Source organism: Dasypus novemcinctus, chromosome X (assembly GCF_030445035.2).
Source record: "Dasypus novemcinctus isolate mDasNov1 chromosome X, mDasNov1.1.hap2, whole genome shotgun sequence".
Lineage (NCBI taxonomy): Eukaryota > Metazoa > Chordata > Mammalia > Cingulata > Dasypodidae > Dasypus > Dasypus novemcinctus.
The window spans coordinates 3,896,404-3,922,671 of record NC_080704.1 but is presented as its reverse complement, the minus strand read 5'-3'; positions in this window follow the sequence as shown (position 1 = coordinate 3,922,671).

Genomic DNA, 26,268 nt, shown 5'->3' with positions numbered 1-26,268 from the left:
AAGCAGGCGACGAACTGGGGACAAGGGAGGCCAGGCCCTTGTCGGGGGCTCTCAGGACTGGAGGGCGCACGGCAGAAGAACTACCGCGGAGACAAGGTAAACACGCAAGTCCACTTTACTGAGGGAGAGGCAACAGTTTTATAGGGGCTGGGGAAGGCTGATTGGTCGAAGCCATGCCCTGTTCTGATTGGTTGCCGGCGAAAGGTCAGTGGGCGGTACTGGACGGGGGAGGGGTGGTGGTTAGGGATTGGCTGTTGCTGTTGCTGGGGGAAGGGGCAGGGTTTAGGGATTGGTGGCTGCTGTTGCTGGGGTGGAGGGCAGACTTGAGTTTCCCGCCCACGCCTGGCTGTTGCTGCTGTCGGGGGAAGGGAAAAGGGCGGGCTGGATTTTTCCGCCCACACCTGGCTGTTGCTGCTGTCGGGGGAGGGGAAAAGGGCGGGCTGGATTTTTCCGCCCACACCTGGCTGTTGCTGCTGTCGGGGGAGGGGAAAAGGGCAGACTGGAATTTTCTGCCCTGCGCCTGCGCAGGGAGAAGGAAGAAGAAGGGTGCCGCCCCACAAGGCATCGGGTGGCGCCATCTGGGAGGAGGGGCGGCCGCGGAAGCATGGCTGCCGAGAAGGGGAGACCCGAGGGCACTCTGCGCCCATGCCGAGCTTCCTTCAGGGGTGGCGGTGGGCCCGACCAACCACCCTATTATGGGGGCAGCGGAATTAGGCCTACCGCGGCCGCTCCCCTGCCAGGCCAGCAAACCACACTTCAGCCGGAGGGGTGACCGCATTTCCCCCTTCTTTTCAAATAAGGACTAGGATGGCAGCAGCAACAAGTAGCTGAGGCCCAAGAGGCAGTAAGCAATGAGGGAAGCGGGGCTGAAGAGGGAGGTGAGTATGACGGGGATATAAATGTACAATTTAGGGGGTGGTATCTTGCCGTTGCAAGCAAGGGTGGCCAATGTCTAATTTTTGTTGATCTCGGCGGCTATAAGATCTATCTGTTGTTAAAAGTCCAGGATGATAGCGCGTTACAGGTGGTTGATCTCTTCTTGGCGGCGAAGAGCGGTAGAGGCAGACTGTGTGATGGTCTGGAGGATCGCAGCGGTGAGGACAAGTCGCGTCAGGGCACCAGCGACGGTGGTGGCAGCAGCGTCAGGAGTGGTGGAGACATAGGCGAGGGCAACAAGAAGGCCAAAGTCTCTATGGGTGCGAGAGAGGCCGATGTTAACGGGGCGGGCCGACATGGGGCGGCCCAATCTGCAACGCAGTAGGGGTTCAAGCGAAAAAAGGAGGGGGGCGGGGGACGAGAAAGGACGCTTTGGATGGCTGAGAAGAGGAGTGAGGTCGAGACAGGAGGAAGCTCCGCAGAAGTATGGGGAGCTGTTAAAAGCAGAAACGTTATTAGATGCTAGAAAGCAGGCCGCAGGCCGGGGAAAGCAGGTTGCGGGCCGTTTCGCGGGGCTGGAGCTGCTTGAGAGCGATGGCGGCATGGGGGGCCGTGGTTACAATCTTCTGGGGTGGTAGTGGCTAGACAGATGGCGGAAAATATTATCAAGAAAGCAAAGGTTATGAGGAAGAAATAGAGTATTAAAGGCTGTGGGGGAAGTGAGAAGATCATTTAGAGGATAGGGTTGAGAATGGTATGTTTAAGACAGAAGCTTTGTGGTTTGTAGGAGACTGCTTTATAAACGAAGGAGAATGAGGGCAGTAAATATAGTAACGATAGATAGGAAGATGACAGTGAGGAGGAGTCTTTGTTTAAGGTTCCAATCGTCTGGCGCAACAGTGGCTAGGCCCATAGCGAGGGGTGTTGCTAAATAGACAATGGCTGCAAAGACAAAACCATTTTTTGTTTCCTTAAGAATAACTTTTCTTTAAATACTTAGTAGCATGCAATATTAGAAACCGTTTCCTAAAAGCAAGTTGGTAGGGGAGCTTGGTTGCTGTTAATCTTTCCTGTTATAAAATTACCTTTTATTATTATTATCATCAATTTAGTTTTATATATATATTTAAGAATGACCTTTTGGAATTAGCCATTTAATACCTTAATGTAAACTATTGAAGATAAATTTTATCTTTACAGAACACATTCCCCCACGTAAAGTTATCACAATACCTTTTACACTTGCCGCATGCAAATTAAGTTTCAAGAGTTTATGAAAAATTAGCCATCTTACTTTAGGACAAAATACGTCTTTTTGCAAAACTTATTACATTTCCGTTAGCATTTTTACAAACTTTTAACCTTTTTAATATTCATATAAGTTTTACATTCTTCATATTATCCTGTGAAGAAAAATAAGTTATTCATTTTAATCTAGGCAAGAACAACTTTTTATGAAGACGTACAGTTAATTTTGTTAATTAAGACTTACAATTTTTTTTAATTGTAGGTATCTTATTAACATTTAAACTTATGTATTAATATAATAAACTTAAGTATTAATATAAGCGCTTATTTAATTTTTGGCCATTTGAATAGAGCTCTTTTAAAGATTTCTAGTAATTTATATTTACCATCCGGAGGTATCACAATATACGTTGACATTGAACGAACAGACAGACAAACACAGAACAATTACAACACATTAACAGAAATATATAATTTATTTACAGTTGACTCATAATTCTTACTTTCTTGGTATAGCTGCTTTTAAATCCTTTTTTATATAGCATATCATAGATTATACCCTTCAAGATTTCTTCTGGACTTCATGTTGCCTGTAATAAGCCAGGAGGGAATCTTTTACCTTCCTGCTCCACAGCAAAAGTGACCCTATCTATAAGGCGAGTATAGGTGTCCAGGTCCCAAAGCTGACACGTGGTAAGCCACGGATTAAAGGGGAGAAGAAGGTCCCAATATACTTTAAACTGTTTGAAAGAGATCTTACACCGGTGAGTGTCTAGGAGACCGGCGAGGGCCCGAACTTGTGGGGCTTGCTTAGCAGATAGGATGTTACCCATTGCTAATGGCCTTTTGGAGCCGATAAGAAAAGGGGCCCTTACCTTGAGAGCGCGGCGATGGGAGCCGAGGTGCGCGGTGAGACGAGGGGTCGGAGCCGGTGGGGCTCCGACGGTGGTCGCGGGCCAAGAGAAGGCCCTGACGAGGGGAGGGCGGGACCACGAGCAGTGGAGCAAGGCAAAGGGGAGCAAGTGCAGAGGGGAGGAGGCAGAGGTGAAGGCAGGGGTGGAGGTGCTCAGGCACGCGCTCCTGAGAGTTTTATTGGCGCCTCTTAATCATAGCGGGTCAGTATAAGCCCCCGACATGGAAGGAGAAAGCCATCCAGCGATTCTCCCAGACCGCTGTGGATCGTATGAGGTCGCCAAGGTTCAGGAGCAGCAATGCAGAGCGAAAAGATAGAGGTGAGAAGAGAGGAGAGCGTAGGGCTATGGTAGGGTTACTTCAGACGTGCAAGCGCGTGCTCCCGAGAAATCCAAGGCTCCTCTTAATCATAGCGGGTCGGTATAAGCCCCCGACATGGAAGGAGAAAGCCATCCAGCGATTCTCCCAGACCGCCGTGGACCGTATGAGGTAGCCAAGGCTCAGGTAGCAGCAATGTTGCATGAGAGAAGTCCCAAGGTGAGAAGAGAGGAGGGGGTAGGGCTGTGGTGGGGTTGCCTTGCCCCACGTTGTGCTGTGGTGGGGTTGCTTTGCCCCACGTTGGGCGCCAACTGCGGCGGCTTGCTCAGTCGGTAGAGGTGGGGTCTGGCTGCGGACGAGGGGTCGGTCCAGCTCTGGACGAGGGGTCGGTCCCGCTTGGGACGAGGGGTCAGTCCCACTTGGGACGAGGGGTCGGTCCGGCAGCAGACGAGGGATCGGTCTCACAAGGGGTTGCGCGGTTCGGCTGACGGGGTCGCCCGGCGAAGCCGGCGACGAAGGGGTCGCCCAGAGAAGCAGGCGACGAACTGGGGACAAGGGAGGCCAGGCCCTTGTCGGGGGCTCTCAGGACTGGAGGGCGCACGGCAGAAGAACTACCGTGGAGACAAGGTAAACACGCAAGTCCACTTTACTGAGGGAGAGGCAACAGTTTTATAGGGGCTGGGGAAGGCTGATTGGTCGAAGCCATGCCCTGTTCTGATTGGTTGCCGGCGAAAGGTCAGTGGGCGGTACTGGACGGGGGAGGGGTGGTGGTTAGGGATTGGCTGTCGCTGTTGCTGGGGGAAGGGGCAGGGTTTAGGGATTGGTGGCTGCTGTTGCTGGGGTGGAGGGCAGACTTGAGTTTCCCGCCCACGCCTGGCTGTTGCTGCTGTCGGGGGAAGGGAAAAGGGCGGGCTGGATTTTTCCGCCCACACCTGGCTGTTGCTGCTGTCGGGGGAGGGGAAAAGGGCGGGCTGGATTTTTCCGCCCACACCTGGCTGTTGCTGCTGTCGGGGGAGGGGAAAAGGGCAGACTGGAATTTTCTGCCCTGCGCCTGCGCAGGGAGAAGGAAGAAGAAGGGTGCCGCCCCACAAGGCATCGGGTGGCGCCATCTGGGAGGAGGGGCGGCCGCGGAAGCATGGCTGCCGAGAAGGGGAGACCCGAGGGCACTCTGCGCCCATGCCGAGCTTCCTTCAGGGGTGGCGGTGGGCCCGACCAACCACCCTATTATGGGGGCAGCGGAATTAGGCCTACCGCAGCCGCTCCCCCGCCAGGCCAGCAAACCACACTTCAGCCGGAGGGGTGACCGCACTGATGTGTATGCCAATAGCTCACTGAATTGATACAGAAAAGACCTTCAGGGGTTGTATAAAATTGTACAGTTATAAATTCACACTTTACTACCCCAAAAACTTTTGGGGAGAAACCAAATATATTCAATTGTATTTCTGCTATTTCACAGTTTTGCTCCCAATGGAAATGTTTAAGGTTTAAGGTAAAAAACTGATTTTGAGTAGTTAATAATAATTTCCCTGTAAATCCATAGGTAGCAACTAAATTCTCAAGGAGCAAGTAATACAGTATTGATAAAAAACATAGGGCAGGTAGGTTTTCCCAGATATTTGTCTGATAGACAAATTCTTCTAAACAAGGTGAAGAAATCTGAGATGAATGATAATACAGGTATTTGCATGGCCTCAAAATTCATGGATTAATTTAAAGCTGCTTGGTACACTTTGAGGACTTTTTTTTCAGACAATCGCTTTGACAGTATGTTCATCAAATTCTCAGATAACATAAAATTAAATGGATTCATTAATATGGCAACCAGGTTACAAAGTTATAACTGCCCGTGTTTTACATTCTTGGAGCACATTTTCAGTTCTTCCCTGAAGTTAAAAATTGTTTTATTCATCTTGTTTGTCCCTGATGTCAAGAGCATGTCAAGCACAGAGTGGAAGTTGGAAGGATGACATGAGATAGGGAGGAAGAGATGGAGGGAGGGAAGGATGGAATGAGAGAGGGGAAAGGAAGGAAGGATGGAAGGAGGGAGAGAGGAAAAGAATAGGAAAGTTATCTGTTGTCTAAGCTTGTTATTTGCCAGTTTTTCATAGATTTCCCATTAATTCCCGTCACTGCGATGGTAGTAAAATTTATCACAGCAACTCAAAATCATTTTATTGGTCGACGCATGAATGAATTACAGGTAATATCTGTATGGTATGATAATAATTTCCTCTATTTTTATGTTTCCCCAAAAATCTAAATCAAGAGGTACACAATGGTAAAATATGATACCCTCCATCATTCAACCTGGCAGAAAATATTTCTAGAAGCAAGAACAAAACCTCCTGGAAATTTATGCTTTCTGCAGTACTTCATCAGCAGCAGAATATTTGCAACCCTGTTTGGAGTATAATTTACAAAGAAAGAGGGAAACACCATTGAAATATTAAATTCAAAATAAATAGCTGTTCCAGCCCCATTCCAGAGCTCCAGCTGCTTCACGCAGCATCATTATAATGGATTTATTAATTATCATTTCCCTCTGCATATTAATTGCTACCATGGAAATGTTTCCATTGCAAATGGCTTGTTTACAAAAATCAGCCGTATCTTGTGGCTATACTTAAAAAGAAGGAGGACTTTCCTAAGCTCAGAAAATCCAAAAAGTGGGTAAGGAATCAGTCTAACCATGGGTTCAGAGAAAACAGAATAAAAGGTACCCCTGATAGACAGGCTAGCTTTCAAGACATGCTGGACTATAAAGTAGCAGCTTCCTTATTGCAATAAGGTGAACAGTCTTCTCAGGTTATTAAAAGTTTGAGGTATGGGGAACCTCCTATATTTTTTAATGTAACATTTTTTTTGTGATCTATGTACCATAAAAAAAGACAATTTAATTTTAAAAATTAAGTATTAGAGTGAATGTTGAACATTGTATATTTGCAGTCGCCACTTAAAAATTGTTTTAATTCTTCGCCTTTTTTAAAAAAGATACACAGATCACAAAAAATATTACATAAAAAGAAAGAGATTCTCATATACCCCACACCCCACCCCACCCCACTCCTCCCACATCAACAACCTCTTTCATTATTGTGGCACATTCATTGCATTTGGTGAATACGTTTTGGAGCACTGCTGCACCGCATGGATTATAGTTTACATTGTATTTTACACTCTCCCACAGTCCATCCAGTGGATTATGGCAGGATATATAATGTCCAGCATTTGTCCCTGCAATATCACTTAGGACAACTCCAAGTCCCAAAAAAGCAGTAGTCTTTTAAGAGGACAAATGGCATTTGTGCAATCTTAATAGCTTTAAATTATACAATGTATCATTATAATAATATTATACAACATGTAATAATTTATAGTAAATTAATTAATAACTAGGTTTAATTTTAAAACAGAGTTTGAAGATTTCCTACATTTCTGAGCATGATTTTATTTTTCCGGAGGACTTTAGAAACCAGGAAACTGTACTTGTGTGGAATAGGATGTTCTTCTCTTGAAAAGCTGATCTACTTTGGTACTGGAGGCCATTGGAAAATTAGAGATTAAACCCATTCTAAAGGGTTTGGTGGGTGTCTTTAGAAGAGATTTACCTGGGGCTAATATTGTGCAAATCTTTTCTCTGATTCACATTCTTTGCTTGGGCACCATGTGGGTATTTTCAAAGTAGAGTCTTGCAGTTGGATGTGTAGAAATTGCAAAAAAAAAAAAAATTTATATATATATATATCTTTCAAGTGAATCCCAAATTTTTGGTTTATGGTATAAGGCAGTGATCTCCAACTAGAAGTGATTTTGCCCCTCATGGAACATTTGATGATGTCTGGTTTCCACTATGGGATGGTATCAATCAGTAGGAAGTGGCGAAGGATGTTGCTAAACACTCTGCAATACCCATCACAGCACTCCGTTACAATGAATTCTCCAGCCCAAAGGGTCAACGGTGTTGAGATAAGGAAATCCTGGTAAAAAATCGCCATTCCTATTGGAGAGTGGTAAATTCTCTCTTATTTTTACACTACATTTTGGTATATTTATTGGGGACTGGGTGTCTATTTTAAGCTCCTAAGTTGGTGGCATTTTGTTATGCAGCATAGGAAACTAATACATATCCAATATAACTAGCAAATGTATCTGAAATACACTTTGGAGTTAGTGCTAGATTTGTTCAGAAATCACCAATTAGGTAAAATGACCAAAATGCCACCAAATCACCAGGAAAATAGATCTGAACTGACAGTCTGAATTCACCGAACCAATGTCAGCGGTCCACTTTGCCAATTCTGCATGTTTAAAATCACAGTTGTTTGCACACTTAGCATTCCCTCTATTGGTGTCAATGTCAGCAAAAATTACTTATTCTTCTAAAAATGCACTAAATGTTTAGGTATTCCCTTGAGTTCATTCACTGTGATAATCACAGTGGCCATAGCTGAACAAGTGGAAAAAACTTCATTAGTAATTATTAAGCGTTTCGAGGTAATGTTTCCATGATACAAACAGTATTCAGTGAGCAGAGACAAAGCTCTAGCAGCAAGTGCTTTCATAAATCAAACAAATCCCACGAGTTGGTGGAGTGGTAATGGGAAACCAATGTGAATTACTGCTTAACAGGAATATTGAATCCTTAAATGAACTGTACACTCTCATTTTTAATGGAAGCAAGCAGTAGCCAGGCACAATAAAAATAATTGAAATGAGGGTTTGAATCCATTAATCTACCAAGAAGTGCTTTGAAGAGTAAGGGGAGTGGAAAAACAGCCGAATGTATATGACAGTCACCGATTGATGTCATTGATGTCTAATCGTCTCAGAGACCATCAATAAAATACTGGGGAATAAAAGTTTAAGACAAATTCTTCCCTGGAAGAAAGAGAATGGGGAAGAGAAAGAGTAATCAATAGAGTAGATGTACCTCCTCATTCATTACTTCGTAAAAAAAGAATGCAATCATCATATCTCATATTACATGAGTAATGAAGTAACACAAGTTCTATTGAATAGAAAAAACTCATTTTATTCTCCCTCTTGGAGTTACATCATGTGGAATAATAGGTGGAAGAGTCTTGAAAAAAATCACCTGTAATTGACACAGTTGTCACCTGAACCCTTGTCCTAGAAAGTGACGACTTACCCACCCACCATGTTGACAGATTTCCCAGGCTGCCAAGAAGAAGGATGAGTTCACCTTCATCTGCAACTTGTCTGGAGAGAGATTAAGTAGCAACAGGTCATGGACATCTCTTGTGTTTCTAGACCTGGATTTGCCAAAGAGGAGCCCATGTTGAATTGTTGTATTGGGATCAATATCATTGGAAATGATGCAATGAATCAAGTCATTGGATCTGTATTATTAGGTCCTTGATTTACCTACAATGGTGTCTGATAAACTGTTGATAGCTGTGCATGGAATACATGACAACATGATTTTTTAAATTTAATTATGATGATCTCTGTGTGTTAATGTGTGTGATCATTGAGTAGTTTTCTCCAATTATTCCTTACATGTATACATTGAGGCCATCCTATGACAGTTCTCAGGAAATAAATTGTCACCAGGATCACCTTGAAAAGCTCAGAACAGGTACATTGTTGGTTTCCAGTAGATGGAGAAATGGGGAATGGACAGTTACTACTTAATGGGGATGGGATTTCCTTTTGGGGGAGATGAAATCAGTTTGGAACTGGAGAAGGAAGGTGGTTGCAGGACCTTGTGAATGTACTAAATACTGCTGAATCATTCACTTTAAAATGGTTAGGTTTCAATTATGTGGCTCTCACCTTGATAATGGCACATATTACAAATGAATGAACCTTGGAAACAGCAGGCTAAGTGTAAGAAGCTAATCACAAAAGACCATATGTTGTGCAATTCCATTTTACGAATTGTAATAGGCAAATCCATAGAAACAGAAGCAAGACTAGTGTTTGCCAGGGGCTTGGAGGAGGGGGGTGGCCTGGAGAGCCACTGCTAATGGATACAGGATTTCCTTTTGGTGTGATAGGAAAAGATGTGGAATTAGATAGCGGTTATTGTCACCCAACCTTGTGCCTTGACTAAGAGCCACTGCAGTTTATACCTAAAAATGGTGAATGATATGGAGTCTGTGAATTATATGTCAATACACCTGTTTAAAAAATTAGTTTAGGCCCCAATCCCTCACACAGTTCAGAGAAAACAAATCTCAGTATTTTTGGAAATACTTGGTCAATGGGAGACACCAGGTCTGAAATTTCCCAGACTTTCCAAATCACTCTGGAACCTTATAAGAAGAGGATAAAATAGAGTGTTGGGAGTATGGGACAGTTACATTGGGCTTGTCATGTGAATTACATGCAAATCTGATTTCACATTCCACTAGTGAACTCGACTATTGGCAATTTGTGGAAAGGACGTTTTCTTTCACCCAACCCCTCTCTCATTCATGCGTTTCTTCTTTGGGGAACACCTACAAATATCCGATCTCTGAGCTGGGGACTGGTGGCACCATTTCATCAAATTATAAATCCGTTGGTGCTGCAGGGGCAATCACTGGACATTGTAAATCCTCCCAGGGCCCACTGGATGGAATGTGGGAGAGTATGGGCCATGATGTGGACCATTGACCATGAGATGCAGAGATGCCCAGAGATGTACTTACCAAATGCAATGGATGTATCATGATGATGGGAGTGAGTGTTGCTGGGGGGGGAGTGGTGGGGTGGGGGTGGTGGGGTTGAATGGGACCTCATATTTTTTTTAATGTAATATTAAAAAAAAAAACAGTAGAGACAAACTAATTTAAAAAAAATTATAAATCCATATTGAGGGTCATTCATGTGCCAGAAACTCTGGTCTGGTTAGTTATCTCTTTCTGAGTAGAGAAGAGAGAACATAAGCAAAGTATAACATAAAAACTTCAACATGTGTAAAATGATACAGTAGGATAGCTTACAGATCAAGATGCCAAAATAACACAAAATATTCAAAGTTTGATGAGCTAATTCTCTCGTTTCAAAACATCATTGTCAGATAGGAGAAGCTGATATGCAAGTTAAGGGTTAATCTAAAAATGATAAAAGACAAAACATACAATCAGTATTCATTATTCATAGACTTCATATTTGCAAGTTGCTTGCTTGCTAATGGCAGTTCTTAACATTTTTTGTTCTACAGACCCCTATGTCAGTCAGGTGAAAACCACAGATCCCTTATTAAGTCCATACTATAGTGTATATTATTTCATAAATATATCACACCCACACCAATGTGTTCCCACAAGAATGATGTAATTTTTTTGAATTTCAATTCAAGTTCATAGACCCCTTGTTAGGAATCCCTGCACTAAAATACATTCATAACACCAAAATTAATAAGCGTGGTGCCTTCATGGGTGAAAAATTGAGTCATCCAAAGGGCGCTGTACTAGTCGGGCAAAAGGGGTGCTGATGCAAAGTACCAGAAATCTGTTGGCTTTGATAAAGGGTATTTATCTGGGATAAAGCTTATAGCTACATGGTCCTAAAGAGTTCAACTCAAGGCTGCTTTCTCACCCAACTCAGTTGCCACGTGTTGAAGCAAGAAGGTTGCCTATCTCTGCAAGGGTTCAGCCTTCCCCTCACTCTCATCGCTCTTCCCAGGACTATAGTATCAAAGTCCTCTCCTCTGGCATTTAGGGACCTCTCTCTTTTCCTGTGTGCCTTCTTGACTGTCCATTTATTACAGCCCACCAAGGGAGGCAGGGACTCAACCCTGAGTCATGCCTTACTGATGTGGTCAAATCAAAGCCCTAATCTTTCATCAAATAAACTTAAAACTCTTAAATTTAATATAATCAAAGGGTATCACACCCAGAGGAACAGACCAGTTTACAAACATAATTTTCTTTTGGGGGGTTCAGAAATAATATCAAACTGCCACAGGTACAATCTCAGCTAAGGTGAGATAAGGCAAGCTCTACCTCCTCATTTCACTCTACTGTAAACCAGTCCTTTTGTGGTCTATTTGTGCCACGATCTTTTGCATTTTAGTGTTACTTGTTGATGAGTTCACTGTATAAAATGGTCCTCAAGAGCACTGCTGATGTATAGTCTAGTGTTCCCGAGCACAGGAAGGCTGTGATGTGCCTTACAGAAAAAATACATGTGGAAGATAAGCGTAATTCAAGCATGAGATAAAGAGCTGCTGCCATGAGTTTGAAGTTAATGAATCAATAAAACACACAACGACAAGTGTCTTTAAACAGGAACACACATAAAACAAGGTTATGTGTTGCTCAGTTGATGAAAACAATGTGAAAAGAGGCTCTCAGGAACCCAACCCTGTATTTTCTCGTAGGAGCAATGGTTCAGGATTTGCCAAGTCTGTGTTCACAGACATTCCATAGCACATAACCACCAAGAATAACCAGAATTGACTATGTGTGCACTAGCTGTGAGGAGAGCTGGCAGGACTCCTCCACCTCTCAACAAGTTTCCTGGAAGAAGAAGCCATTTTATTGGTGACAAAGCAGGAAAAGTCATTCAAAGTAGTAAAAACAGCCAAAAGACTCAGATGCTAAAGTATGGCAAACACAAGAATTTTAATCCTTGAAGCAAAATGAATACATGAAGGAATGTCATGCCAGAGACAGAGCCAAAATTGGCCTGAAATTTGTGTAACCATGTGATCTGTAGGCTTCCAGACAGAGGGGTGGTAGGGTGACTGACACATCCCAGTTCTCCCTCTGAAATCCCCCTGGTTTTAGTACCGCAAACACCACATCCCAGGAAATCCTTTAGTCCTGGACAAACCGGGACAGCTGGTCAACCTAGATGTGAGAGGCAAGCCGCTCAGTCTTAGAAAAGTTTCCAAATAGCAGCCTGGAGAACAGATTGAGGGGACTGGCATGCAGGAATGCCCCTGAGGTTCTATGGTAGCAATCAATGACCAAAATGTTAGCATTCACACCCAAGTAATGACTGTGGGAATATAAAAAAGATGGGAAAAACTCAAGAAAAGATTATAAAGACAGACCCAACAAGAATTGGAGTCTAAATAAACTGAGTTGACAGAGAAGGTGGAAAATGTCAAGGATGGCTATCTTTCTGGTTTGGGTTGCATTCATCAAGACAGGGTTCACCTCTGTTCCCGAGATGGAAGAGCTTCAGGTAGTTGGAGGGGGGCGGAGGTGGGCACATAAAGATAATATATTAGGGGATACAAACCCAGGAGCTGGAGCGAAGGGCAAGAGGAGGGAGGCAAAGAAGTCTTGAGGCTCTTTGTGAGCTGATGGCCATTGGGGGTGGTGGTTATCCAATCTGCAAATGGATTTTGGACCAAATGTCAACTCTGTCCCTTGAGTGGCAGAGGAAGGAGGAGGAACTCATCCATTGGTTCCTTCTCCTTCAGTCAAAGACTGACCCCACAAAGCACTAACTTCTCAAATATCTAGGTTGCACACAACAGGGTGTGGGCTCTAAACTGGGATCACTGTGTGCTCACCTGGAAATAGTCTCCTTCAACTTTAGAACAAGAATGGCCTCACAAGCTCACAAGACTCAAACCAGTATGAAAAGAAAACTAAAATGACAATTCTTCTCAACATGCGCTTATGAGATGAATCACACCAGCAACCAGAGACTGCTTGAATTACATGGTCATCTGTTTCCAGCATTGGATTCCATGTTGCTTACAGATTCCCAATAACTGCTATTGCAGTGAATGACAATCTGCTCTGCAAGTATTTTCTCTTGCTAAGGCTCCAGGGCTCTGCAACTTTTTAAAGACTATCGGAGCTCCCAATGCATCTTCCAACCTGGGACTGGTGTAGGAGGAAGAAATGTAGGTAGGTCCTACCCAGATAATTTGAGTTATTGTGCAGAAGCAAGCTATAATTTAGGAGTCTTCTTTCAAACTTGGGAAGACAAGCTTTTAGATTCAAGGTCTGACACCCTTATCATGTAAATTACCTGCTTCAGAATTGCAGTTGATAGAAGCCATCAAGCAAAAGGAACTCTGGTTAATTTAAGGTGAAAGGGAATAAAAGAAAATAATAGAGGGCAGGGTTTCTCAATATTGGCACTGGTGGCATTTGAGGCCAGGTAATTCTTTGCTATGGGGACTGACCTGTGCATTTAGTATACTGAGTAGCATCCCTGTGCCCACTAGATGCCAGTTATATACATTCCTGGTTGTGAGGGGCCAAATCACCTCCAGTTGAGAACCACTGATACAGCTTAACTTACAGAATTATTATGAGAAGGGGCAGGAATGCAGAGAAGCAAGCAGCTAAGCCACACCCAAGCTCATGCTAGAACCATCTGGTTAGGATGGTACTCCAGAAGCCACCACTGATTTCCAAATGCCATGGGTTGCAGCACTGCCACTACCACTGGCCCTTGCCACTTCTTTCTTGTTACTGTGAGCCTGGAGGCTTGGCTGCCTTGGGACAGCTTCACCACGACCTGTCAAGTTCCTCCTACAACCCTACATCTTTGAATTATCCGGAGATGTAAGAAAATATGGGAGAACTGGTTTAAGTAGAGAGCTTGATGGGTAGAGAATTAAGACATTTGGTTCCACGTCCATAGGCAGAGTGTGTATGTATGTGTCAGGAAGGAAGATGGGTGAGAAAACAAGTATTACTGATGGATACACTAAGGGAAGAAAAGAAAGCAGAAAAGAATGCAGAGGAGCAGCTCAGGAAAGGTTGTATCCCAGAATCATAAAATCTGATCATTTTACAGGTGGAAGTTTCTGACACGATTTCCTCTTCCATGGTGGACACCCTTTGGTAGATGTCAACATGTGACACAAAGTTCTTTGCAACTTATGCCCAATCCTATATGCCTCCACCCCAGACATTCTTATCTGTCCCCCCTTCTAGTCTTTTTCCCTCCAGGACCCTGAGGGACCCACCAGGTCCTTCTCCACTGCCCATAAGTCCAGTCTCATCTCATTATGGGTGGATTCAATGTTCACAATTCCTCCTATTTGCTTAAAATACAATCTGAGATTTTAAGAACATCCAAGGACTTTTGCATGCACAAAAATTTCTAGCTGAGGTCACAGAAGACTGGTTCAGTTTTGGCTAACTCAGTATGCAAGGGACTTTACAGAATGTCACTGCCATGAACACAAGAACAGAAGAATCTACTTGCCAAGTGCATATTAAGTGACTTGCATGAAACCTCTGCTAGTTAAGAGAGCTTTCTCTCTCCACAGTTCTTCAAAGCCACCCTTGCCTGAGGCCAGAGTGCATCTGCTGTCCCTTTTTGCCTTGCATTCACCAATCTAAAGGATATATCCGTGAAATGTACTTGGGCTTTTTTCCTCTTTCATTTGATCTTATAGGGTATCACATGCTGGGAGCTGAGAAAGGAATGTTGGTACAATAGTTGTAGACCATACAACATGAAGATCTGAGCTACCTTTTCATGCAGCTTGCTGATACTCTCTGGCCCTGATTTGCATGATCTCAGGAGGCCCACTTACATCTTAGAATGGATTCCAGCTTATGACTCAGTACATCTGACAGGCTCCAACATATGATAAGTCTGGACACATGGCCATTTGATGCCCAGTGGTGAGGTTTCCCACCTCTACCAGGGCTTTCTAGCATACCAAGAGTTCTTTTCTGAATGGTGTATATTTCTCTTATACATGGAAGAACACTCTTATATTTCTACTATTAACTACATTCATTGTCCAAAATAGAGTTTGCTAGGCTATACAGTCCCATGTTTCATCCCTTAGCTTTTCTTCTAGTAATAAACATGTGGCAGTTTTGACATTATTTATGAATTCCAAAAAGAGATATAGATTATGTCAGTAAACTGGTCTCTTCCTCTAGGCATGATACACTTGAAAGATTTAATTTCCAAATTCATGTTTACTTGATTAAATCAATATTAGGCTCTGATTCCACCATGTCATTAGGGCATGCAGAGTTGAGTCCCTGCCTCCTTGGTGGGATATACAAATGGACACTCACTCAACAAGACAGACAAAGAAAGATACACAGAGGAAGACAGAGAACTCCACAGACACAGAAAAGGAGAAAACTTCGATCCTCTAGCCCCAGGAAGAGAGATGAGCCATTCGCTTGATAGTCTGCAATTGCCCTTGTGAAGAGAACAGAGCAGCTAAGCCCAAAAAGAAACAAGCCCTCCCAGACTACACCTGAGATTGGAAGAAGCTGGGCCCACGGAAAGAGGAAAGATGAAGTCTGAACCCTCACAGACGTCACCTACCATCTTGATTCAACACATGGCAACTGATTTTGGTGAGGAAGTACCTCTTATGGTACCTTGAGTCAGACTCATTAGGGCCTTGTAACTGTAAGCTTCTACCCCACATGAATACCCTTTATAAAAGGTAACAGAGTTGCGGTACTTTGCATCAGCACCCCTTTGGTGGACTAATACATGTACACGACCCTAAAGTTTCCCTTTCAACCACTTTCGACGCTTCTAATTTCATTCACTCTATTACTGCTAAGTGGGTCCATTTGTCCACAGCACACAGAAGCCAACACTGAGTCAGCAGGATTTAGAAAAAAGAGTTTATTGCGTAACTAACCAGCAAGGAGACCGGAGGCAAACCTCAGACCAGCCTCCCTGAACAAAATGGGCACTGGGGTTATATCCCTCTAGGGAAGACAGTCTTAAGGTAGAGGCTGAGGGTGAAGTGAAGTGATGTGGGCCAATCCAGTTTGGGGAAAGCAGCTGAGTAGCATGGCTAATGATGATGTGGGCCAATCCTGTTAGGGAAAGGTGGGGTTAACAGAATATGCTCAGTTGCAAGGTATGCTTGGTCTTAAAATAGCAGCCTAAAATGGCTCAATGAGCAGAACTGGTCAGAGCTGGCTTTAGCTGGTGCTGCAAGGGGAAGTAGAAACAATAACTTATCTCATGAGGAGGTGGGCCTTTAGCAAAAGTGAAGTAGAAACTTCTAGAGACCTTCACAAACTAGCAAAGGATGGGCTATTCTGAAAAGTGGGCTAGTAATTGATAGTTTCAACCCTAATGTGTTATGTATGGGTTTCTTTTGTTTTTAATTTTTATTCTAGTAACAAATCTACAAACTAAACTTTCCCCTTTTAACCACATTCAAATGTACAATTCATTGTTGTTAATTATATCCAGACTATGGTGCTACCATTACCACCTCCATTATCAAAACTTTGTCATCGTGGGCACTTCTTAAAAGGTTGAATTAATGGGAGAGCAAACAAAGTTATAAAATTTATTCTGGAGTGCTATTTTCAGAGTGATCATTCTGTAGTAGCTATAGTTTTCCTTTGTTTCTGTAAGATTTTACAGGCAGTTAAGCTAAGTATTGTTATGTGTTTCAATTTGTTCCACTATCTAGTCTCAGTACGACTCATTAAATATTGTGCATGGAGCAAAACCTCACGTACAGCAGTATGCTAAAAAAGTTAATTCAGAGAACTGTCGATAAAAAACCAGTGGTGCATTTTTTAAGGCATTTTGTTTAACAAATACACATATTGCTGAGAAATCAACCTTGCCATTTATTTTCATTCTCAATTTAAACAAAAAGGACATCATAAGTTTCCAGTGCCTTTTGTTGTCATTTGTCCTTGAGCATTTGTTCATTTAACCAGCGCAGTGGCTTGAACATTTCCTCTGTAATCTTCATTTATCTCCTGAACATGCAAACAAATAAGATCTGAGGAGTTTATTTTCTTTTATTTATTTTCTTTCCAAGAAGGGTCCTAAGACTGGCCTCAATAAAACTTAAATCTTGGCTTCTTTTTTTTTCAAAAGATTTTATTTATTTATTTTCCCAACCCCTCCCCATCCTCCTCTCCCCCTGCCCTGCTGTTTTTGCTGTCTGTGTCCAATTGCTGAGTGCTCATCTGTATCTATTTTTCTTTTTGCCTTCTCTTCTCAGTTTATTTTCTCCTCTAGGATTTACCTGGGATTTGATCCTGGGGACCTCTGATGTGGAGAGAGGTTCCCTGTCAATAGCACCACCTCAGTTCCTGGTCTCTACTGCGTTTCACCTTGACTCTCCCCTTCGTCTTTCTTTTGTTGCATCATCATGTTGCTGCATGACTCACTTGCACAGGCACTGGCTCACTGCACAGGCACTTGGCTCACTGGGCAGGCACTTGGGTGTGCACTCAGCTTGCCACGTGGGCACTCAGTTTGCCATGTGGGCATTCACATGGGCCCTTGACTTGCCATGTGGACCCTCAGTTCACCATGTGAGTACTCGGCTCACCGAGCAGATATTGGCTTACTGTGCAGGCATGCTTTCTCCTCTTCTTTTCCACCAGGAGGCTGCCGAGAGAGAATCCAGGCCCTCCCATAGGGTGGGTGGAGGCCCCATCATTTGAGCCACATCTGCTTCCCAGAATTTTGGCTTTTAAGAGCAGGTCTTTGATAATACCTCTTAGTTGACCACAGTGCCCTGAAGATGCATGCATTTTCCCTGCCTATCAAAGCAGTTTCTGGAAACTCAGAAAAAAATGATGGCTGTAATGGTGCTTACTAAAATTTAGCAGCTACCAAAATGGGAAGCATTGATGTGGAGGAAAATGGTGGAATTCTGGTTATCACTCATCTCCAAATAGCTGGATCAAATTCCCAAGCTTTCCAGCTCACTCTCCTTTTAGGAGCTGAATCTTAAAGATCTCCCATGGTTTGGTTTGAGCTTAGAAATTCTGGGCTCTCAGTCATCATCTCCAGATTTGTCCAGTCATAACCGGGATCTTTGTAATGAAAGCTCACAGGAAAATCACATGACAAGCAACAAAAACCACCATCAAGAAACTGCCTCATGGCACTGCAGGAACAGATGCTGGACCTTGTATGTCCTGCCATGGCCCACTGGGTAGACTGGGGGAGAGTGTAAACTACAGTGTAAGCCATTATCTATGTGGTGCAGCAGTGCTCCAAAATGTATTCACCAAATGCAATGAATTTGTGCCAAGATGATGAAAGAGGCTGTTGATGTGGGAGGAATGGGGTGAGGGGGGTGGGGGGTATACAGGGACCTTATTTTTTTTAAGGTAACATTAAAAAAGAGAGAAAAAAAATATTTTTTTAAAAACTGCCTCAATCTTTTTCTGAGAGCATGGTACAGCCCCATGTACTTGAATTTGTCTGATTACCAAATTCAGTATTATATATATACTCATATACACTTTACATATATAAATATAAATTTGAATGTACAAATATATGTGTATGTATACATTTTATACACACATGTATGTATTTATATATGCACATACACATATAATCACTGAATTTGGTAAGGGATATAAAGGTACAAAAAAACCCACAACAACACCCTGGCTAAGTAGACACATCATTTGTTTAAATTAATTAATTTTTTATTGTTGTCTTTTTTTAAGATAAATAGATCACAGAAAATGTTACATTAAAAAACATAAGAGGTCCCATATACCCCACTCCCCACCCCACCCCACTCCTCCCACATCAACATCCCCTTTCCTCAGTAAGGCACATTCATTGCATTTGGTGAATACATTTTGGAGCACTGCTGCACTGCATGGACCATAGTTTACATTGTAGTTCACACTCTCCCCCAGTCCATGCTGTGGGTTATGGCAGGATAAACAATATCTGATACATCATTTCTTAGCATTTTCCATCAATATGATCTATCAGCTTAACACAACTCTTTGAGATGGTCCATTAAACTTTTGGGATAGGAAGGAATCATTTTTATCTTATTCCAGGCTCTACTTTTAAATACCACTTGACTCTGCAGTTCTCAGTGTTCAGTAAAGAATCTTTGTATACTAAAGTTGTAGTGAAATGGCCAGAATTATTGCTGTAATACATGGTTAAACCCTTTTGCGTTGCATTTTCTGATCTGACAGGAACTTTCAATTTGTTATATACTTGTGTTGCAATCCCTATAATTTCCCTTCTTTTGATCTGAGTCAGTTCTTCAGATTTGCAATGCTAACGTATAATTCTCACTCTCCGAAGCAGGTTGCTTACACATCTTGTGTTATGGATTGAACTGTGTCTGCCCCAAAAATACACGTGCAAGTCCAAATCCTGATCCCATGCCCCGTGACCCCATTTGTAAACAGGAAATTTGAAGAAGCTATGAATTTTGATGAACCAGTCTTGGTTAAAGTGCTTTCTTCATCACATAGGATGGGTGTTCCATTAAGCAGGGGAAATTTGGACAGTTAGTAATAAAAACACAGGAGAAAAACAGCTCTGAAGAGGAAGCAGAGCTTGAGTGATAGATTGTGAGTAGGCACTAGGTGTAGAGGCAGTATCTACACCTTTCACCACCTTCATATCAGAGCCCTGTCCTCCAGAACAATGAGATACTAAGTTTCAGTGGTTTAAGCCAATGAGTCCATGTGATTCAGTGAAACCAAACGCAGGTACAAGACAGAAATAAGTGAGACTAGTGAAACAAAACAAACGAGCCAAACCAATCTACCAGCGCGCTGGAATGCTCCCTTGGAGGAGAGGAACCATGATCCCAAGACCTTTATCAGACAACCATGTGTAGAAATCAGGAAGAAGACTGGGAGCTAAGGCAAGGAGGCTGACAGAAGTGAAAACTTATGGCTACAAAAAGAGGAGGCACAGGGGACATAGCCACCCCAGGAATGATGACGACAGAGAGTTCTGGAAGCATTCGGCAAGGTGGCACAGAAAACCATTCATCAAACATTGCAAATATGACCAGGGACAGAATCCAGATAAACAATGTGGCTGCTTTCATTTTCTTTCTTTACCCACGAAACCATGCTCATTCATAGTAGGTTTTCCAAATGAGAATAGAATATGAATGTGTGTGTGTGTTTTACTGTCAGGAACCACAAATCTCACTTTCCTCATGGTAGGTGGCCTGCATTCTTGCATTTGTTGTTTGTCTGCTGCTCTATTTTTATTTTTTAATTTTACTATTTTATCGTATTTTATTTTACTTTACTACATTTATCTTATCTTATCTTATCACAGGATCTCCTGCTTGGGAGCCAGGAGCTCAATCACTGAGTGACATCCGTTCCCCAGCACTATTTTTAAGACTGTAGACAAGGAAGGACACACTGACACCTAGAAGGAGCTCCCGGGGTTCAAACCTAGGGCAAGAAATAGGAAAATAAATGATAATCATGGATTTTACCCAAAGAAAAATTAATAGCCGTGATCCCATACTGATAGAAACAAGTAACTGGGTTAATAAATCAATGGGACCTAAGGGACAGCTTTTTGATACAGTGGGAATTCAATTCTTACATGGAAGAAGAGTCATCAAAATAGCCATTCACAATAATTACTGTAGGTGAGAGTTATTGACAGGTGCTAAAATAAGTGGTCAAAAGAGAAACAAGATACTTGCCCAGTTTCAAAGCACCTACCCACAAGATACTTTTTCATTGCAAAGGGAAACATAGTGACTTTGCCAGGGAGCAATGGTAAGACAACACCTTAACCAAACAATTGAAGTTAGCATCCCTGGAAAAGAGACACAATATCACTCACCTTTGATATCATACACTGAGAAAGACACACAATCATTTCTATGGAATCAGGCCAGACATGCAAAATCCCATCCTGATCATGAGAAAATAAGAGAGAAGCACAGACCGAGGGTACTCCACAAAATCACTGGCTGTGCCCTTCAAGAGTGCTAAGGTCACAAAAGACAAAGAAAGACTGAGAATCTGTCACAGGTCAGAGGAGCCGGATGAAGCAATGAAATGCAATGTGGGATCCTAGAGTAGACACTGGAGTCAAAAAAAGTCCCAAATGGAGTAGCTGGAGAAATTTGAATAAAATCTGGTGCTTCACGGACAATTACGGGACATTGTAGATCCCCCCAGGGCCCACTGGATGGAACGTGGGAGAGTGTGGGCTATGATGTGGACCATTGACTATGGGGTGCAGTGATGCTCAGAGATGTACTTACCAGGTGCAATGGATGTGTCACGATGATGGGAGAGAATGTTGCTGTGGGGGGAGTGGGGGGTGGGGGCGGTGGGGTTGAATGGGACCTCATATTTTTTTAATGTAATTTTTAAAAATAAATAAATAATTTTAAAAAAACTGTAGATTTGTATTGATGTTAATGTCCTACTTTAAAAGATTTTGCTATGGTTATTTGAGGTGCTAACATTTGGGGAACCTGAGTGAAATAAACAAAATTATCTGTGCTATTTTTTTAACTTTTTTATAAGTCAAATTATTTCAAAAGAGAAAGTTAAAAAAATAATACATAAACTTATATGACAATAATATAATAATAATTAAAAGTGCAGAGAAGGAAGTAATGCATTTTTAGATAGCCCCATGGCATTTTAGATCCATGATAAAGATTCAAAAAAAATTTTTTTCTTCATTAAAAAATGATATGGAAGTATATCACTCATACATGAACATACATAAACAAGTATATAGGAAAATTTGTGAACTTACAAAACAAACATGTACATCATCCTACAAGGCTGCCATACATCACCCCACCACAACCTTGCATTATCATGAAACATTTGTTATAAACTATGAAAGAGGGTCATCAAAATAGTCATACTATCAGTATTATATAGTTGTTATGGTTCATGAGAGAACATTCTCGTATTTGTTTTGTTAACCACATCCCCCACTGAAATCCCTGTCATACAAACCCATGCTTTGTACAATCCATTCAACGTGTACCCTCAGCAGCTCTCATTTTCATCAAAGAGTTGTGCTTGTCACTGCTTCAGTCAATTTTAGAAGGTTTTCATTTCTCCAAAAGGAAAAATCCTATACCCCCTCTATTAGTCAGGGTTCTCTAGGGAAACAGAACCAACAAGTGATATCTGTAAACAGTATGAGATTTTATAAAACTGTCTAATGTGACTGTGGGGATGCACAAATCGAAACTCTACAGGGCAGACTGCAAGCAAGGGACTCCAACGAAGGTCCTTTGATGAGTTCCCAGGAGATGCTGGCTGTCTGAAGTAGAGATGGCTCTGTCTGAATGCTGAAACCACTTACCCTCTTAAGGTCTTCAAATGATTGGATGAGACGTCACTCACTGCTAAAGGCAATCTTCTCAGTTGATGGTAGATATACCCAGCCATCTATGAAATCAAGCCACTGATGATTAAAGTCCATGAAATGTCTTTGTATTGCATTAATCCAGCGCTTGTTTGACCAGACAACCTGGCACCATTACCTGACCAAGCTGACACAACAGCCTAACCATCACACCCACCTATGCCCCTTATTTTTGTCCGTTAGAATTGATTTAATATCTTCTTTGCCATCTGTATTAGTCAAGTCAGAGGAGTGCTGATAAAAAGTACCAGAACTTTGTTGGCTTTTATAAAGAGTATTTATTTGGGGTAGAAGCTTACGGTTACCAGGTCATAAAATGTAAGTTACTTCCCTCACCAAAGTCTGTGGCCACGTGTTGATGCAAGATGTTGGGTGATATCTGCAAGGGTTCAGCCTTCCTCTTCCTCCGAAGGCTCCGTGGTCCCAGCTTCTTCCAATCTCAGCTCTAGGCTGGGATAAGTCCATCTCTCTCCTGGGGCTCATTTCTCTCCAGGCTCAGCTGCTCTGTCCTCTCCACAAAGTCAGCTGTAGACTATCAGGCTTTCCCTTCCCATGGGCTCTGCCAGGTCTATGAGCTGTCTGTATTTCTCTTTGTTCTTCTCCTGTGTGTTCTCTTCCCAGGATTCCAGCATACAAAAACTCCAACCTCCCTTTTCTGCCATGTTGTTTTCTCTACGTCCTCATTCACCAAGGAGGCAGGGATTCAATGTCCTAGTGACATGTCCCAATCAAAGCCTTAATCATTATTTAATGAAGTAAAATGGAAACCTCTGAATCCAATATAATCTAATATGCCCAGAGGAACAGGCCAAATTTACAAACATAATCCAATATCTCTTTTTGGAATTCATACACAATGTCAAACTGCTATACCGCTGCTGCAAAAATATTACAATCTTACTGTTAAATAGCATCCATAAGTTATATTAGTTGTAATTTTCCCATGTATCACCCTATTCTTAACATTTTGTAGAAAGAAGAACATTCTTGTATTTACACTAGTAACCACAATTTTCATCCACCACCAAAATCACCATGTTATACAGTCCCTAGGTTATCCTCTAGCTTCCTTTCAATAGACAATAAATGTTGTTTTTAAGGAAAAAAAAATTATTTGGAGACTAAAAATGCCCTACTAATACTATTATGTATTCACACTGTAATCTAATTTAGCAACTCTTTACTTGGCTTATTTCTTACTCTTCCAGACACATATTTACTTATTTATTAGTCAAAACTTTAACCACAGAGAAGCAGACATGGCTCAACTGATAGAGCATCTGTCTACCATATGGAGGGTCCAGGGTTCCATCCCCAGGACCTCCTGACCCGTGTGGTGAGTTGGCCCAAGTGCAGTGCTGCCATGTGCAAGGAGTGCCGTGTCACACAGGGGTGTCCCCTGCATAGGGGTGCCCCATGTGCAAGGAGTGCGCCCGTAAGGAGAGCAGCTCCACATGAGAAAAGCGCAGCCTGCCCAGGAGTGGTGCCATACACATGGACAGCTGACACAGCAAGATGATGCAACAAAAAAGAGCTTCAGTTTCCCAGCAGCACTGGATAATGCAAGTGGACACAGAAGAATACGCAGCAAATGGATAGAGGACACACAATGGGGGAAGGGGAGAGAAATAAATAAAAAATAAATCTAAAAAAAAAAAACTTAACCATACCTACATGCCCATTTAAAGTGCTAAGTCCTTCTTGAAATCCTCCCTACTTTCCGCAGCAAATACAGCATTTTGCCTTTTAAAACTCTGAAATGCTACATTATAGTCTGTGACACAGTTGCCTTATTCCAACTCAGCATCCTGGGATAGAAGCAAGCTGTGTGGGTTTTACAAATGCCAGTGTACTCCTGAGTTTCTTTCTTTCTTTATTTTTTTTTTTTTTTAGGAGATACCAGGAATCAAACCCAGGACCTTGTATATGGGAAGCAGGTGCTCAACCACGGAGCTACATCCTCTCCCCAGTGAGAGCTGGTTTTCTATTTTTTGTTTTTTTTCCTCTCCCCTTCCCCACCCTTCCTACCCCCCAGTTGTCTGCTCTCTGTGTCCGTTCACTGTGTGTTCTTCTGTGTCCACTTAAATTCTTGTCAGTAGCACCGGGAATCTGTGTCTCTTTCTGGTGCATCATTTTGCTGTGTCAGCTCTCTGTGTGTGCAATGCCACCCTGGACAGGCTGTACTTTTTTCATGCAGGGTGGCTCTCCTTACAGGACACACTCCTCATGCATGGGGCTCCCCTATGCAGGGGACACCCCTGCGTGGCAGGGCACTCCTTGCACACATCAGCACTGTGCATGGGCCAGCTCACCACATGGGTCAGGAGACCCTGGGTTTGAACCCTGGACCTCCCATTGGTAGGCAGATGCTTCGATCTGTTGACCCAAATCCGCTTCCCAAGAGTTGATTTTCTCATTTGTTTGTTTTAGGAGGTAACCTGGGCTCAAACCCAGGACCTCATACCTGGGAAGCAGGTGCTCGACCACTGAGCTGCATCTGCTCCCCACTTCTGAGTTTCTAATGGAAGTCTTCACCTGGTTTCTCTTCTCCTGTGAATGTATTGGAGATGCTGGGAGTGTCTAACAATGTAGAACGGGTACCAGGAAGAGTTACACAAAGAGAACTCTGGCTGATGCTCCAGCAATTCCTTAAACATCATCTACATCATCTCCTTTTCCAGGAATCACACCAAGGTCAAGGCACAGGCTTGCCACCACCCTTTCCCTAAGAGAGAGCAAGAAAGCCCAGAGCTCTCTTTCGGCAGGGCAGCTGGAGTAGCAGATGTGGCATTAGCATTGGGGAAGCAAAGTGAGGATGCTACATCCAGGGACTAAAGTCTGGGAACCTTTGTTCTAGAATAAACACATGTAGGTGCTTGATGCGTGTATTTACAGGCAGTATGAACGGTATTCTCCAAGAAAGCACAACAAGGAAATGATCCTTAGCCAAATGGCAAGGAAAAAGGTCTTCTTTCTTTCCAAGAGCTAAAGGACCGAAAGAACACACTAGGAGGCTAACCGCCTAACTCACCTGGGAGGTAACTTGCCATTTGACTTCTTCAATTAACTCTTCACTGTTTCTGCTCAGTCTGGACTCATGGAAATCACTGGAAATTGAAAGAAGTGAGAAAGTCAAGAGAAGAAACTCTCCAGCTTCCAAACTGGGAGGAGAGAAGAAGAAACCACCACATAGCCACATGACAGTGCCCTGCTCTGTGGGGAGGTGGGAGTTGGGAATTTCATGGATGAGAAATGCAGCACATTATGTGGAGGTGGAGGGTAGCAAAGATGCCTTATCTGCTAATAAATGGGGACAATCCCACTTCCCAAGGGGTCAGGCTGCAAATGGATGCCACAACTAACCCACCTCACCCTTGATTCCCCAGCCATCGGGCAAATCACACTAAACATATGCAATGTGGAAGGTGTGAAGAAAGCAAATCATGCTTACGGCATTATGATCCCATGTGGCTGTGCGAGCAGGTAAAAGCTCCAACTCCATTGAGGGGGCAATCTCCATGTGGCTGCACGTCTCCCTTTTCATCAAAATCATACCAAAATTGGGGCACCCTGGCGGGGCTCTGCTCCATCTTTTTTTTTTTTTCTTTTCTAAATTTTATTGAAGAATATCATTCATACTTGAACACACATAAACAAAAGGTACATATTAAAAGTTATGAACTTACAAAACTAGCATGCGTAACACATACAAGGCTCCCATACATCACTCTACCAACAACAACTTGCATTGTCGTGAAACATTTGTTAAAACCTATGTAAGAGCATGATCAAAATATTACTATTAACTATAACCCATATCTTGCATTTGGTATGTTTTCCCCCAACCTACTCAATTAT